This window comes from Helicoverpa armigera, chromosome 22, assembly GCF_030705265.1.
Source record: "Helicoverpa armigera isolate CAAS_96S chromosome 22, ASM3070526v1, whole genome shotgun sequence".
Classification (NCBI taxonomy): Eukaryota; Metazoa; Arthropoda; class Insecta; order Lepidoptera; family Noctuidae; genus Helicoverpa; species Helicoverpa armigera.
The window spans coordinates 3,139,148-3,158,314 of record NC_087141.1 but is presented as its reverse complement, the minus strand read 5'-3'; the positions used below and the strand labels follow the sequence as shown (position 1 = coordinate 3,158,314).

Sequence of the window (19,167 nt, the reverse complement as noted above, 5' to 3'; positions counted from 1 at the left end):
ACTCAGCACTAAACATAGGCGAGATTGAAATTAATTCTGACCATCTGCTTATTCTTTTAGAATCTCTGGACCTCACTAAAGGCGCGGGTCCCGACAACATACCACCGCTATTTATTGTCAAGTGTGCCAAAGGTTTAGTTAAGCCTCTAAAGATTATTTTCACGCGTTCTGTTACTGAAGGAATTTTTCCCAGCATGTGGAAGTACTCCTACATAACACCGGTTCACAAAAGTGGAATTAAGAGTGCCATCGATAATTATAGACCCATTTCCAAATTATGCCTGTTTGGTAAAATTCTTGAACGAATCATCTACAAGCAAGTTTATAGCACTTTTTCTTCGACATTTATTCCCCAACAACACGGCTTTCTTAAAAATCGCTCGACAACTACTAACCTTCTGTCCTTTGTCGACTTCGTTACAGCAAGTATGGACCATGGGGGGCAGGTAGATTGTATTTTTACTGATTATAGTAAATGTTTCGATCGTATTGACCATACCATCCTTTTGCAAAAAATTTTTCATGCAGGCATTCATGGTAACTTATACCGGTGGATAACATCTTACGTAAAGAATCGTACCCAAGCTGTTGTAGTCAATGGCGCTGTGTCGAAGCGGTATGTAGTCCCCTCAGGAGTTCCCCAGGGATCACTTCTTGGGCCCTTATTTTTTAATATCTTCATAAACGACATACATACATGCTTTCAAAATTCGTTATTCCTACTTTACGCAGACGACATGAAGATCTTTAAATGCATAAACAACCTCGGAGACTGCTACTGCTTGCAACAGGATCTCGTTGGGCTTGAGAATTATTGTCGGTCCAATAATCTGGAACTCAACGTGTCGAAATGTTATTCAATAACATTTACTCGCAAGCCCAACATCGTATCCTACACATATACGCTAAAAAACGGCCAGCTTAAACGAGTGGATTCCATTCGAGATTTAGGTGTGATACATGATTCCAAACTTACCTATGAGAGGCACGTAGATCATATAGTCAGTAAAGCGAACAAAGCCATGGGATTCTTAAAAAGGTCTTGTTCCCAGTTTAGGGATCTCAAAATAATTAAAATTTTATACTGTTCCTTCGTCCGTAGTTCACTCGAGTACTGTTCGCAGGTCTGGAATCCCATGTATGACATCTACATCTCAAGACTGGAATCTGTTCAGCGAAACTTTACTCGATTCCTGCAGTATAAGTGTAAAACGCGCGACCATAATTATGAATTGAGATGCAAAAGATACCATCTACTACCACTCAAGGCGAGAAGGAATATATCGGATATCTCTTTTCTCGTTAAGTTAACACAGTCCTATATCGATGCCCCGCAACTTCTTTCAAAGATTAACTTACGCGTCCCCACTAGATCTTCTAGAACACCCTTCCTTCTTCTTAACGTTCCCCGTTGTTATACTAACTACAGACAGAATTCGTTCTTTATAAGATGCGCAAAGTTCTACAACAATCTGGTCGACTTTTCTGAACTTGACTTATTCGTTACTAAACCTCGTGTATTCAATAGATTACTGACAAAACATTGGTTCGATAGCTGTTCTATTTAGTACTGCAAGACTTATTATTGTTACAGTGTAGTAATGTATTTATGTTTAAGTTAAGTTTTCTTTTTTTTTTTTTTACATCATTAGTAATTTTACTTTTAATATTTCCTTTTGTATTTACTTTTCTTCCTCAAGCATGCTCTTCATAAATAACTAAATGCGAAAACATGTTATTGGTTAATAGTTGCATAATCTGTTGTTTTTGTTAGTTGTAAATACTGTATGTTTTCCGACTATAATAAAAAAAAGTGCATGTAGCGTAGAAGAGAATGTTGATATTGATGTCAATTGATAAATGGAAGACGTTGACGTTGTATGATTTTTGGATATTGTTTAGATGTGGATCCATCTAGCGAAGGTAACTATAATGACTAAAGTTAAGAATGAGTATATCAGATGCAGGCTGAAAGTAGCGCAAGTAAGATAAAAAAGTACTCGATCTTTTGTTGAAGTTATGACTACAATTGACGCTGATAGACCATTTAACTCTAGGAAAACACTAAAAGTAGGCCATGTAGGCCATTTTGTGGACTGTAAGTTAGTGTGTCAAATTCATATTTATCACCATACGCCGTTATTTTTTAGTGAGTGACACTTTATAGAGACTAGACTACGTTATAATGTTACGGGTAACAACTGTTACTGTGAATTTTGCCGCAGTTAAATTTTCATACATGGTGACAGAAAAAGTGTGTCTATGTTATGGACCAAGTGATAAATTGGGCAGTATACATAATGCCCGGTCATTATGAAAAATGCCCAATATGAGAGTGCAATTTGATAATATTTATTTAAATAATCAAATTGACCGGGCACTATAATATTGCCCGTGACCTTTTGGGCAAAGTAATACAAACATATTTAATTTCAATTTTTTTTATTGTTATTGCCATTTAATTTAAAATAAACTAAGGTTCAAACGCTATCCTAGGACAAGTAGTCCAATTAGGCAGGTCCAACTTCGAGAAAGAAGTCAACCGCCGAATCCAACTCGGCTGGACAGAGTTCGGGAAACTACGCAATGTCTTTTCGTCCGACATGACGTATGCGCCTCAAGACGAAAGTCTTCAACCAATGTGTGCTACCAGTGATGACTTACGGCACCGAAACGTGGTCTCTCACTGTCGGCCTCATCTCAAAGATCAAAGTCGCTCAACGAGCTATGGAGAGGGCTATGCTCGCTGTTTCTCTATGTGATCAAATCCGAAATGAGGAGATCCGTAGACGAACTAAAGTCACCGATATAGCCCACCGGATTAGCAAGTTGAAGTGGCAATGGGCTGGCCATATTGCTCGCAGAGCGGATGGCCGTTGGGGTCGTAAAGTGCTGGAGTGGAGACCACGGACTTGCAAGCGCAGCGTAGGACGTCCACCAACGAGGTGGACAGACGACCTTATAAACGCCTCCAACAGGTATCTGTGGAGATCTAAGGGGGAGGCCTATGTTCAGCAGTGGACATCCTATGCCTGAGATGATGAAATATCAAACCACTTAAATAATCAGCCTCATGATTTGGATTAATTATGAAGGACTTCTGCCTTAAAAATTTACTAGTTTTTGCATTTAAAAGTTAAAGAAAGTCATTTTAAAAATATAACAAAAATATTATTAAAAAAACAATAATTTTACAACAAATCTTTGTTTTATAGAAATTACTTTACTTTATTCTTTATTGCACACATAAATACATTTGACACACTGAAAACGGAGACATTATGTACAACGGCGAGCTTAACCCAGTGTTGGGTTCTCTTACAGCCAACCTTAGAGTGAAAGAGTGATTTGATGGGGTAGGGCGAATGTGCAACGTTATACTTATAACAATAATATATATGTATAATATCTTAATAAATTAAATATATACCTTTTATAATTATATAAAATATATACAATATAATATATACAAATATATACACAGGTCATAATGATAAATAATGTTCCTTAACTCGTCTCTTAAACATATCCAATGATGAGCTCTCGCGTATAGAATGCGGAAGGGTATTCCACAGCCTAACAGCACGAACAGTGAATGATCCATCATAGCGACTTGAAGTGTGGGATGGGACACGAAGCAGAAGAGATAAGGAAGAGCGACAAGGTTTGCCTCTGGGAACGAGGAACTCAAAGCGTTCACGAAGGTAACTTGGAGTGACAGGATTGTGAAGAACAGAGTAAAGAAAAGAAAGAACGTGAGCGTCTCTACGCCGCCGAATAGGCAGCCACTTCAACTGGTTCCGAAATTCCGACACATGATCGTACTTTCGGAGGCCAAAAATGAAGCGGATGCACAAATTCTGCAGACGTTCGAGTTTATCAAGTAGCTCCTCAGTCGCATCAAGGAAACAGACATCAGCATAGTCTAACAGAGGAAGGAGGAGCGACTGAGCGAGAGTAATCTTTGTTGAAATTACTTATTATTACAAAAGTAAAAAGTACCAATGCAACTTTTCTAAGTTTGTATGTACTTTCTAAGTATATCTTGGACACCAATGACTGTGTTTCGGATGGCACGTTAAACTGTAGGTCCCGGCTGTCATTGAACATCCTTGGCAGTCGTTACGGGTAGTCAGAAGCCAGTAAGTCTGACACCAGTCTAACCAAAGAGTATCGGGTTTCCCGGGTAGCTGGGTTGAGGAGGTCAGATAGGCAGTTGCTTCTTGTAAAGCACTGGTACTCAGCTGAATCCGGTTAGACTGGAAGCCGACCCCAACATAGTTGGGAAAAGGCTCGGAGGATGATGACTTATTATTACAAAACAAAATAAACTAAAGTTTAAGCAATTACCTCCCCACTCAGAGACATTTAATGGTTACTTAAGCCATTCCTTAGTGAAGGATTTGTATGACATTCCGTCACTAAGGAGTGACTTAAGTAATCATTAAATGTCTCTGAGTGGGGAGGTTAGACTTATTATTTGGCATAATTAATATCTTCTCTTAATAAAAGTCAAATGAAAATATCACCGCGTAAAATATAGTTTTTTTATCAAATTGCCCAACTGTCATGTAGCAATATAATAATGCCCGTGCAATGTGATAAATAATGAAGTTAAGATAGTTATTAATCATGTGGCCCGATAAAGCTAGACATTATTCATAATGCTCGGGCATTATTTATAATGCCCGAATTAATCACATGGTCCATAACATCTATACTAATATTATAAAGAGGAAAACTTTGTTTGTTTGGTTGTAAGGGATAAACTCAAAAACTACCAGACAGATTTTAAATATTCTTTCACCATTAGAAAGCTATATTATCTGCGAGTAACATAGGCTATATTTTATCCCGGTGCGGGCAGTAGCTCCCACGGGACGCGGGTGAAACCGCGAGAAAACGGCTAGTAGGAAAAGTTATTTTTTGCTTTAACCTAAGAATGTGTTCGAAAGAGTTAATGCTATGTAGGAGATAATGCTTGTGGCTAAGATTTATTAAGTACAAAAAATTGTTCCCTTATAGCAAGCTTCATTATGAGTCCATTAGATGTGCATAAAGTGGACATCCATTATCATGCAGCGTTCAGAAAAACAAATGAATTCGCGACCAACCATTTATCCGTATAATGAAGTCTATCACAAAAACCCTCATGTACAAAACACACATAAGATTTATGTTCGTTTGTATCATCTACTCTTTCCTAAAAGGTGCTTCAAATACGTTGGCAAATTCTGCAAAACAGAAAGTGCTAGATTAAATTCACAAACAGTTCAAATGTAGCTACACACTATACATATACCGATGACTTTTACTAGTTTAGTTTCTCTATGAACCAAAACAAAATACATCGATGAACCACATCCTCGTAAACAAACACATTAAGAAAAATCCGCAACGATTGCACAACTTCAATTTCGGAAATCCTCACATTTCGCATAGCAGCTGACAACAGTAATTCGATAATACCCCAATCATCGATAAAATGAGATTACCATCACATTGGCCTCACTTTAGTTACGTAATTGCCAAACAATAACACGGCTTTGTGCCTCGTCATGCATGTCCGGTAATGTTATGAGGACAGTTACGCAAGTGATACCCATTATGTGAGAATCACACTTACACTTCAACTACTTAACGGTTTGGGCGCTTAAAGTTTGGATTTAGGCAACTTTCTTTAAGTTCGACACAGTTCGAGAAAGAGGAGATCCCCTGATTTTGGTAATATGGTATACATATTATGAGCCCAAAATGGTAAACTAGAGAGAAGTTTCGCGTTGTCTCAAGGATATCGTTTCTTTCACTAATGAACTAGCTTTTGTGATGCAAAATTTTAGTTTAAGCTCCTTTTCTGTAACGAACAGAGTACTTGCCTGTTTAAAGTGCCTTGATGCGGGTGAATTTAAGTTAATGTTATGTACTGTTCTAGAATTTTCTGTCGCCAATTTGAAACAGAATGTCCAAAGTCTGCAGTCTCAGTGGTTACCCAAAAAGATGCAAGTCAAATCGGAAATAATCTTCATGCAACAATGAAGCTTCACCGTCGGCATACAAATTGTGCTCCAAGATGACCTTAGGTCGTGCAGGAAGTATTAACTAAATAGGTAAGTGTTACTTACTAACATTTAGGGTACAAAGTCCACGGTGAGTCATTTGACGATTGCATGCAATACACAAAAGCTTATGCAGCAGTACCGCCAAAGTTTTTTTTTTGGACCAATGATGTCATCGATATACGGCCTCTATCAAACTAGCAAAATGCAAGAAGGTTTGATGGCATGCGTTCTATTTTTAAAACTCGTTTTCTTATTTATGGCCTACGATTATTGGATATTTGTCATAAGATTAGGTACAGTTACATAACTTTAATACATTTAGATGAAATAGAGATGCATAAATCAGTTGATCAAATTAATTACACTTCCTATGATGTAGCAAGTTTTTCATAGTCATGGTGTGTTTGAGGCCAAATATTAAGAAGATGTTAACGATGGCAATATTTTTAGACCAGATATTAAAATCTGCTGTCAATATTTATTTTGAGGCTACTAACCAATTACATTAAAAACCCCACATCCTTAGACACTAACCTACATTCAGTATTTACAAACAAAATGAATCTCAATTACGAACGAATTTCGCCACAATATCGCTTAACTTTCTTTCAAATTGGATAACGCGTTATCCGAACTAAGATTGGCCTATCAGAAGACATCTTTATGTTAATCGATAGTAAAACGAGTAAACTCGTTAAAGTATGGATACATAATTATAAGGATTTAATAAACTTTGTTGCTGGATTAATAACTATGCAATGGGGAAGTGTTTGCTGTGTAAAGGCCGGTTTACACTTTGCGAAGTGTGAAGTGATAAGTGTTAAGCGTTAACTTTACGCGATAAGTCTCAAGTGTTAAGTAGTCTTTTCCATCTCCGTTTACACAGTGTTTAGGAAGAAGCTCATAGTGGTACTGTGCGTTGTGCATAGTGTCTCTAGAAATGGAAGATGAACAGCGCCTAATATTGAGACAAATAAATTAAGGAGATTGTATCTGTTGTGGTATCTGATATAGAAAATGAACTCAATTTTGAAATCGGGAATTCCCATCGCTTCACTCAGTTTCAATAGGGCCGCATCTCTCAACTGTTTGTTTTTAAATTCTGCGCACTTAACATTGTATAGGCATTCAAACTTTATGTATTCTTGTGCGAATTATAAAGTATGTTGTTCCGTCCACTTCATTTTCGCTTTGAACTTGACACTGCGCACTTAACACACACGTATTTACACACTGATTAGTACAGGCAAATTGTGAGAGAGGGTAGTAGAAAAGTTGAGAGGGGGTAGTCACTTAACAACAAAAATAGACCTTGATTCTATTCACTCGCACTAATCAATAAGTACTAATCGCACGTATCACTTAACACTAATCACTTTACGCTTCCGTTCACACCTTGATTACTAAACACCTGCACTAATCACCTGCAGTGTTAACTTAACAAAGTGTAAACCGGGCATAATAGATTTCTCTAGAACATGCGCGTACGCAAGTGACGTGTAAAGAGATTTAGAAGGCCTACTTTACATGATGCGACAACCCCGGTTCTTTGAGACACGATAGGCGTTTAAACAGACGATCGTAAGATCCAATTTTGGATAGTTAGAAATCGATTTAAACAAATTCATGACTTAATTTAAAGCCTATTTAAATATTTTTGAATTACTTTATATTTTATAGCCTATTTAAATATTTTTGAATTACTTTATATTCTCGTATCTTAAAAATAAATAAAAAAGTGGTAATTTTTTAGACACGACGCCGTTGTCACTCATTGCAATGATTTCGATGTCAAGTGACACCAATGAAATTGCAAATACAGATGCTAGCTAGACGAAGTAATGATGAGTCTTTAAAACTTAATGCAAAAATCACGCTAGTAGTACAGACTATGATGATTTCTAAGCTATGCAATGATAGTCCAAAGTCCACCTATACTTCTGACTTTAGTATGAAGTATGTGCAGCACCGGGGTCGCCACTCTAAGTGAATTTCTGTCAGTGGCGGCAAACGGCCGAGTTTTACTTTCACTCGGTCGCGACTAGATTTTGCGCTGGTGCATCAAGGTGCTGCCTCATTATGACGAATTGAAGTTGAACTGGGATGAATAGTTGTGGTGCATTACCTGAAAATAAAGAAAATTTGGTTGTTAATATGTTAGTTAAACGAGACAATTCTAATATGTTAATGGAAGAGATACTTAATCACAATATTTACTTAATTAGTCATTAGGGAAATATGACGATTTTGTTTTAGCAGCAATTACCTTCAGTCAGCTTGTCACTTTAGTCACTACTTATTGTATAACTAATACTGTTCTAGGATTTTGACGTCCATACGAAAATATACAAACAGATATGCAAATGGAGCAAGTCCGTAACCAATTTATGGAGGAGGACTTTTCAAGATCGTCAGTATCAGACTTATTAACCAAAGATTAAGTAATTGTCGTTCGTCTGTACTATTCCTATTGAGTTCCAATGAATGCGTTCCATGTAATATCTTAATTATTTGGCGCTTATCAGGTACCATCGAGACTAATAACAGTGGATGTTAATTAATATAATGCCGTGTAGTACAAAGCGTAGTTCCAAGTAAAAAGAACCTGATATTAAAGTATTTATTAGGGCATGAGATAAAAGAATTTCCGTGAGTAAAAAATACAGATGATGTTTCGTAATTACCACGGAGGAAGGAAAGATAGCGGAGATACCATTAGGATGGTAGGTCAGGTGCCTTTTGTAGGCGTGATCCAAACGATCAGTTTCTTGTCAAATCACGACCAATCTATCAAAGATTGGTCTTGATTGATTTGTGATTTTGTTTTGAAAACAGTGGTCGAATTCTAAGGAAAGTGTATGGTGGCGGAGTTAGTAACGTTAATCGTCCCCCAACACCCATTTTGGCGAGCTACTTTCTTACTAGAGATTGCGTTATGGTGTCTCCGCTAGTCATTTTGTTCTCCATGGTAATTACATTAGTACTTTGTGATAAGTGGTTTATGTAAACTAATGACTTATTCCGTGTTTAGACGCGTTTTGTATTTGTTTGTTACATAATTTTAATAATTGATAATATTTCTTAATTTGGTACATTGAGAGGTAATTAATCCAGTTCAGTTTAATTTAGATCTTAGATTTTTAAAAAGTTTAAAATTAATTGCTAATTAATACAAATGGCATCATATTTAAGTATCAACATTTTTAGTTTTTACTTTATAAAAATTAAATCCCGACATACACAACTAGACACTAACTCTAGGAGGACAGATGTATTATCATCTGACACAATCTAAGTTTTAATCTTTAGTAAATTATTATAATAATAAAAAACAAAGGCCTACCTACTACCTATACAGGTATGTACTTCTCGGGGACACGCAATGGGTGACATATTTTACGGGTGATACTTACCTATAACTTATCTCTAGTTTTACTACAAATAGGTGTTTATTAGCTGGATAATATTTTCGTATTCAACAATAAGGTGTGCGCTTTCTGCTGGCGAAAGTGAAAATGCTTTAAGCGACATGTCTCAAGCATTTGAGAAAAGCAGTTTGAACATTGAGCATAACGTTAGCTTGCGCCAAGTTTCCGTATCATGATCAAATATAAACTTCCTGTTTTTTCCTAGAGACGTGAGAAAAAATATTCCGTTAAAATATCTGTTACTTGCATTTTCGCCGCGGTATCACCTGCGTGCCACAGGAACTACTGCCCGTACAAGAATAAAATGTAGCGTATGTTACTCGGGAAGAGCTTTCCACCAGAGAAAGAATTTTTCAAATCGGGTCAGAAGTTTCGGAGCCTTTAGGGTACAATCCAAGAACGTTTAATCTTTCTTATTAGTATCGATAACTGGGGTACACGCATATCTTCGGGATACACAAATCAAAAGTGTTTCTATTCATTTCTATATCCATAAGAAATTTAAATACTGATAACGTCATTCGAAGAAGACAGTGCATATTAAAATAGAGGCAAGGATAACCAGCGGTTTTATTAAGACATTTCTATAAATATATTCAGCACTTAATATTTAATGGCACATAAAGGTGTTTTATTAGAATGGTATTATGTTTCAAAGAGTCGATGTCGGAGCGCGTCGACTGGTTTTCGAAAATACGATATTATCTACTGACATTTTCATTTTGTGTAGTTTCTAATCAATGTGGACTTCAGATTTTTATGCTTGGATTTTATTCAGGGTTATTTTATCACATAATAACGTTACACATGCCATGTTTATCAGAGGTATCCTACATATAAGTATATAAAAGTTAAGTAACTAAAATATTGACTTAATTATCGCACTAACAATGGTCTTCTCTTAATAGCAAAAGCTTCGTAGAGGTGGCTACTAAAATACCTCATCTTATCCAAAAATAAGCAAATTCAACAGAAAATCTACAAACAATACAAAAGAACGGAACTAAATCAATACACGCCGAGGTTAAAAGTCATACATAGAACAACTTCCACGTTTCTAATCTCATCCAACCCGGGCAGAAATTACCTTCACGAATATATGAAATTCTATATGCCACAAATATATTCTGATGGTTTCAACCACAAGTTATCGAATAACGAATAAGAAATCGGTGCAAAACGTATCTCTGACGTCACATTTATTATTATTTATAACACGCATAATAATATTCGAATCCATTGCGCTTTCGTTTGTTTAAAATGCTATGGATTTTTGTACAGTTTCTTCGTCACTGTCTAAAAACGTCCACTGCTTGGACAATGGCCTCCCCAAGCTGAGGAAATTTGCCCATACTCATAGCGCGGCGCATGCGTGTTGGTGAGCGCAGAAGTACCTCTAGCTTTAGGTATATTTTACTTATTCTTTTCGTGTTTATTTTCCTAACACAATTTTGTGACATCAGTCTTACAGACTTAGGTATATGCCTAATAAAACACACAGGTACATACAGGCCAGCAAGGCAGCCTACCCGAAAATCTTAACAATCGAATATTAACCTTCCACTACAGTGATAAGGTCCAAAATCTATTGAAGAAATGTGACACATTGAGGTAGATTGATGAGCTGCCGTCTGTACTTGTTACTCTTTATAATTATTCTTGTCAATAACGATCTATAAAAATGTGAAGTTAAATGCATAATAAACGTAACTACTGCACATGATATTAGTTTATAGCCTCCAGACTTTATAACGAACTACACTGAAGGCCGAATAATCTGAGTCAGTTATCAATCACATATTATTAGAAAAAACTTTTACTCATCAAAAACATCAAAAATTCGATACATTTTACAGATAGGTAAAGAGGGAGAAAAAGTTCAACTGCTACTACTGGGTTTCATCCGATGGTTTCATCACACATTCACACACTTCCAAACAAATTAAATAATATCAAATCCAAACTAATTCAATTCAAAACTCGAACAATTTACTTTATTGTACTTGCCCATATTTCCTTACCGGCCAGTGTAAGCCACTATCATTTGATTACAAACTAGACAGACATTCAATTAGCTATGTAGAGGACCGTGACATGACCATATATATAATATCATTGGACATGACACGCTATACTCACGCAATGCGTTACACTAACGATACTTATCTCCTCATGTAAACGTAACTTGGACAATTGAACTAACTGGAGAAGCCAATGCCATACCAAACCCTCCGCCAATGGTTCAAAATGCCTCTGATACACATAATTATGAGAATGTATGTGCATCAAGTTTATACATGTGTCTAGTGTGAAAAATTGGAGGCAATTCTCGAAGTGCCGCCGTTTTGAGGTGCGCTTAAAAAATACAGTGGCGCTGAAACGAATAAAACGTAAAATCGTGATAAAAAAAGAAAAAGATAATGATAGGTCAACTATCATTATTTGTACCTTCCCTTGCCTCCTGCGTGCAAATAGGCAGCCATTTTAGCAACTTGTCGGGTCCGTTTCGTTAGACGTTCTAAGACTTGTACGCATATCAAGATGAATTTCAAACAAATTATATATTGCACTTTCTATTCGCCCCCAGTTATTGCAGGAAATATAAAGATATACGCCATTATAGGCCGATAGCACGCTCAGTGTAGTTTACACTAACAATGTTGTTTATGTAGTAGTTCACTATCTCTATTTACTATGCTTGATAGAGCTTCTAGTTTGTGGTAATGTATTTTGAATGGCTTGGCGAAGGCAAAGGAGGTTCTACTTATTATTCATTATCTAGGCAGATTGTTAGTGCAGACGAGCCGGTGGAAGACCGTCAAAATGTTAGCCGTGACGGTGTTGAGATTAGTCGGTTGCTAATATATTTCCAAATGAAAATCTTTTAGGTCAAATTAAATGGTACCTGTTAGTCTCTGAAATAAATATATACACCGAGTAAAAGGATGAAATCCCAAATATTTGATTAAAACAAAATGTCTAAAATAGCAAAGGCAATTTAAAATTATTGCGCATTTCAAAACGATCATCATCATTTGTCAGCTTTCAGTCTTAAGTATTGTAAGACTAAGACTATATTCTAGAGCGAGCTAGGCATTAAATCTTTTCTAGACTCGCTTGCTACCTAATTAGATCTCTATTCAATTGAATGCTTTTAAATCTCATTAATTGCTTAATTAATCCTAATTATTCTCTGAATAACTGCTTAGCTGCAGTCGCGCACTCGGTGCGGAAGCAATTAGACGTGTATCTACTATCTATCGCTCATTTACGTGCGCGTACGCTTCCAACTTTTTACTCGTAAACAACTTGCACGTCCCATCGATCTATAAACATGGTGAAATGTGCTAAGTGCGGAAAAATGGTGACGAAAAAAAATCCTGGTATACAGTGTTCAAAGTGCAGTAAATGGTTTCATGCATCATGTGCGTCAATAACTGCAGATCAATTAAACGTACTGTATTCAACGGACGCTGTCGATTGGAAATGTCGACCGTGTATGGGTAACGGCAAACCCAAACGTCTATCCTGCATCCTGCCCGACGTTGATGACGAAGACATCACAGATACGGAGAACCTCATGGATAATAACATAACCCAACGCATCCTTAGCGATATACGGCGAGAGGTACGGGACATAATTAAAGAAGAACTGCAAAGTACCCTACAGTTCTACTCGGACAAAATCGATGAGTACGAATTAAAGATAAATGGATTTGAAAATAAAATAAAATTATTCGATAACCAGAACATGGAGCTAAAACATAAATATAAAAACCTCGAACTTAAATACGAGGTAGTGGAACAAAACTTAACGCATTTGAACAAAGCCAACTAGCCAACAATATTGATATTTGTGGTGTTGAGGAAACAGAGGATGTGGATGGCATGGTGAAGAACTTATGTATTAAACTGAATTTAAAAGCGGAGGATGTCGTCTGCACTTATCGCAAGAAAAGTAACCGACCTGAAGCCAAACAAGGAAACTCCCCACCAATTGTCGTGACCCTTAAGGAAGGCCGTCGGGATTCATGGCTGCAAGTCGCTAAGACTCACACCATCTCTGGAAAGGATTTAGGTAGCGGTGAGGATACTAAAATATATCTAAGAGAAAGTCTATCACCCACCACGGCCTACCTACTTTGGGCAACTAAGAATGCTCTAAAAACAACAAACATATGTAAATTCGTTTGGTGTAAAAATGGTCACATTTTAGTCAAAAGGCACGAAAAGGGGAAAACATATAACATTCGATCGGAGAAGGACATACATAAACTTGTCTCCGATTTTAAAAATAATCAAGAAACTTGAAGATGTTCCTCATCACATTATCTACCCCCTGCCAATTAAATAACACCTTAAATGGATGACACTCTAGATAATACATTACTTGAAAATACATACAAACATTGGAATGAATTCACAGAAGATATACCATATACATATAACTCAATAACAATGCTTCACGTAAATATCAGATCGATGTTGAAGAATTTCTCTCAACTCGAATACGTCGTTACGAACTGCCCTCAGACTATTCACCTGGTCATTATCACCGAGGCAAACATCTCTGATTGGACGAAATCATTGTTTGAGCTCGACAACTACGACATGGAGACTCAGCTGCGTGATAATAGGAAGGGAGGCGGTGTCATCGTGTATGTGCACAAGAGCATTTGCTTCACCAGACTACCTTCGCGTACACTAAACTTCGAGTCTATAAACGGCGAGCTAAAAACGGACTATGGTGCAACTGTTGGTTTGTGTGTTGTGTATAGACCTCCTGATACAAATAAGAGACTGTTCATCGAAGAGTTAGGTAGGCTAATAAACAAATATTCGCAAAAAAATAATTTCATCCTGGTAGGTGACATGAACATCGATTTGAAACAAAAATCTTCGATAACAAATCATTATTTAAACACACTCTGTGAATTGGGTCTAGAATGTGGAATAAACCAGTTTACCCGAATAGATAAGCGAGGTGAGTGCATAACAAAATCATGTATTGATCATATTTTTATACGTAGTGTCGACTGTCGCACTGCACAAACAGCTGTTATAAAAAATGCCTTAGCCGACCACTTCATAACCGGTTGCGCGCTAGTCGACAATACGTATGTAAACAAAGCCACTCAATACAAAACCATTAGTAAATTAGATAATTGTAAGCTACAAAATGAATTGATTAATATTAATTGAGTGTGGCCTTGGATTACGACAACCCTAAAGATATTTTATGTTTTATCTTGGATAAATTTTCTGATGTGTACGAGAAATGCAAGTATAATATAAAAATTAAAACTAGTAAAAGACAAACTTGTATATGGAAAAGTACCAGAATAGAAAAATGTGTGAAAAAGAGATCAATTATTAGATATCTGGCTTAAAGATAAAAGTAATCTGGCAAACAGACTATTATATAATAAGTACAGAAATAAAACAAATAAACATATTAATAATGTAAGAAATAATTACTTTATGAAAGAGGTAAAATCAAATTTTCATAATTCTAAAAAAATTTGGGCAACTATTAATACCCTTTGTGGAAAAATAAATAAATCTATAGATGAAATAATTATAAAACACTTTAAATTATTGCCAAATGTTGTATCCAATAAATTCGCCTCTGAATTCAGAAATAATGTCAAAATACATGCAAATTTCAGTGTAACACACCTATTTTAGACGATAATTGCTATATTAATAAATGTCACTTATCAATGAGACTACAGAAGGCCAAAGAGGAGGTTGTATCTTTTATTATAAAACACCTCAATGAGAGGAAATGTCCAGGTTTCGATGGCATCCGCGTCAAAGATTTAAAATATATTCATGAAAAAATTACCCCCGTTATAACGCACCTAATTAACAGATGCATTGCCACGTCCTCGTACCCTGATCAATTAAAGATTGGTATAGTAAGACCTATCCATAAGAATGGTTCGTACAAAGATGTAAACAACTACAGGCCTATTACTATTTTATCATGTATCGATAAGATAATTGAGAGGTATCTCGGACTAGAAATTAACAATTACTTGACAAAAAATAATGTTATTAATGATAAACAATACGGATTTCAAAAAAATAAAAATACCTCACAATTATTATCTAATTTTAGTAATGGGGTCAACAAGTGCCTGAACAATCGCGAACATGTACTTGTTGTCCTCATTGACTTTAGTAAAGCTTTCGATTGTTTGGAATATAATACACTATTTAATAAATTAGAGCAAAATGGTATACGGGGTCCATTATTAGATTGGTTCAAAAACTACCACAAGAACCGCTACACGTCGGTGTGTGTCGCGGGTTCGTTAAGTAGCATGGTCTCAACTGATAAAGGCACAGCACAAGGTTCAATTATCGGGCCAACTGAATACTTACTGTACGTGAACGACATGTGTAACATTTTCACAGAAGGCTCCGTGTACCAATTTGCTGACGACACATGTTTGGTTGCTGCACATAAAGACATACGTGAGGCGCAGAGAGTGATGCAGTGTAACTTCGACCTCTTATGCAAGTGGGCCCATGACGTTGGTCTTGTAATTAATACAAAAAAAACTAAGTTAATTTACATACACTCACCTTACCTGACAGCGTCTTGTGTGCCTTCTGTCGTTGCTCATGAGCACCTGTGTCTTCACCGACCGGTCAAAGCGTGTAGTTGCTCCTCATTGGAGCTAGTGACTCAGCATATGTACCTTGGTCTGATAATAGATAGTAACTTCCACTGGAGGCCGCACATCGATCATGTATGCAATAAACTCAGGTCTATAATAGCAAAACTATCGATACTTAAGTATAAACTACCATATAAAATACTTAGAACATTGTACTTGGCATTGGCTGATTCCGTAATTGATTACGGCCTAAGTAGCTACGGACGAACATACAAGACTTATATTGAAGACATTTACAAGTTACAGTTACGCATTTTAAAACGATAGTACCCAAAAAAATAAAACAGCAATTCCAAGATGATGACTCGGGTTTATTTAAGCACTGTCAAATTGTTAATGTATTTGATAAGGTACGTTTACGCGTTATAAGTGAAAATTGTCACAATATTCTCAATATCCGTAAATACGAAAGGCTAAAGTCGTTGCGTTGTTTAACATATTTACCTACATTTATCATACCTAAATCTAATAATATCTATGGAGCAAGGACGTGGGAATGTATGCTACCATCATATTTAAATGACCTGCCCATTGAACTCTGCAGTAAAATAAATCCTAAAAACTGTCAAAAGATACTAAAGAAGTACTTTCTAGACTGCAGTGAGATCTAGAAAGTAACTCCTTATGTATATATAATGTATACCTATGTATAAATGTGTCACCGAGTTGCCGTGGCTGACATACCACTGTTAAACCCGCGATGGTTTGTGTCGGTATATTTACTGTTATGTAACCAAATTGTAAATCTGATATTTTGAATAATAAATAATAAAAAAAAAAAAAAAAAAATCTAACAAGACTACGTATATGTATGTAATGTAAATTATTCAAAACTTTGCAATGTATAGTGATACATTTAATGCTTGTTGCCAAATTATTTCAATTTCATATTATGTCAGTTTCTGTTAATTCTGAATAAATGAGCGAATTAGACAAGTTATGTATTAAAAATAGTGTGGATTTAAATATTTACAAAACCAAGCGTTTGGGTCATTTGTTTGAGCGCAATAGATTGAATAACAATATGCAATACAATAACAATTTGCATTATTTTATTATTAACGTCTACTAGGCTTTCTTAGCAAATACCTCTTACGTGCACCTTTTTTTACTTATTAACTATAGGTACCTGACAATTATCTAAATCTCCATTATTTGAAATAATAATGGAGATTTACACACACACACAGGCACAGGTTACGTTAGGTCCTAAATCTTTTTTAAAAGTTTCGATCACAAAATCTTCAAGCTCTCAGAAAAATAATAAATTCAATGAAATATAAAAATAATGAACTTATCAACCGCAAATATTCTTCCAATTACTAAGAATAAAACCTTCAATTCTTGACATTTAGATACAGCTGCATCATTCAATTAATAATTTCAAAAATAAACTTGTGCAGACTTATCCTTGTCGACAGCTTTTAACAAGAAAAATATTATTAGAAACAGTTCATATTGCAACGATTACTATATACTTACGTAAACTGACATAATGATTACGGAAATCATTATATATTTTATTGTTGATATGATTTATTGATGCACTGGTTCTAATTAAATGAACTGACGGTCATAAGAGGCGTCGTTACCATATGGCATGGAGAACCAAATGACTAGCGGAGATGCCATAACGGAGAATCGCCTAAGAAAGTAGCGCGCCAAAATGCGGGTGAGTGGGGAACGAAGAACGTTACTGTTTTCGCCCCTATACGCCTTCTTTTGTACCAAATCAATGATTGTAATACCAAATATCGTTGACAGATGTCTCAAAGAACACGAAGGCCACGTTAGTTTACTCATACTTGATTGTTTTGGTCATGTTCACGCGTTTGACCTAAAAGAAGGTGCTTGACCTACCTACATTATGTCTCTGCTCATCTTTCCTTATTCCGTGCCATATGTCCATAGCTTCGTGGCAATGTCATGTCATTATGATTACATAAGGCAATTGCGTTGTGCCGATGAGGTGCATTCAAGAGATTCATGGGTGATAGGAACGTAATCGAATTGTCAGTTATGTTCATAACGAAGACGCATAATTCGTGTAAAAAGAGGCAAAAAAATATTCAAAACGAACAAAACACATTTATTTAATTTTTTGGTGGGAAATCATCAAATGCCCCCTCCCAAATGGTGGTAAATCTTTTAAACAACTCCGCACCCCCATAGATTTATTAACTCCAAGTTACAATAGATAAAATTAACCTGATATTTATATCCTGATACTTACGTAAAAAAGAATTATTATTAAAAAAACAAAATACCCGACTGCACACTAAAAAAAGAGTAAAACAAGCCCCACAATAATATTGATCAATACAACTTTACTGAATATAATTTATAAATATTGATGGAAAGCATCGCAGGCGGGGACCAACAGAGGCTTATTTATAGTCATTTCGGTTGTGCACCATTTAGCAGAATTTTCGTTGGTGGCGGTCAAGGTGGTCCCCGCCTGCGATGCTTTCCATCAATATTTATAAATTATATTCAGTAAAGTTGTATTGATCAATATTATTGTGGGGCTTGTTTTACTCTTTTTTTAGTGTGCAGTCGGGTATTTTGTTTTTTTAATAATAATTCTTTTATTTATAACTTTTTAGCTGTTTTTATTTAACGAAAATGTTGTAGATGTAGAAGACTATGTATATGTAAGTACCATTTTAAATTATTTCGACGACATTTGGCTTTAGATTACGAGTGATGTTACTCCGCAACATAAATTTACCGCCAATGCGACGTTCAAGACGATCAAGACGACGTTCATGCATTTGATCAAGACGACGTGATTGTATCGCCAAAAGAATCGCTTTTTGCTTGCTAACGCATGAGTTGCTTTGCGTTGACGCAGAATTAACATGTTCCCGTGGGAATTTTGAGAAAAAACGTATCCTATATTAATTACTCCCGTGATTGAAATGAATCTAATGATACCGCATACATATTTTTTTAAAGGGAAATTTAGGATAAAATGTATCCTATGACACT

General features: G+C 36.0%; 1 protein-coding gene across 2 annotated transcripts in view; it reads right to left on the bottom strand.

Moving 5' to 3' along the window:
• The window catches only part of Flo2 (Flotillin 2), a 248,356-nt gene that overhangs the window by 101,071 nt on the left and 128,118 nt on the right, over window positions 1-19,167 (bottom strand). The window lies entirely within an intron of this gene.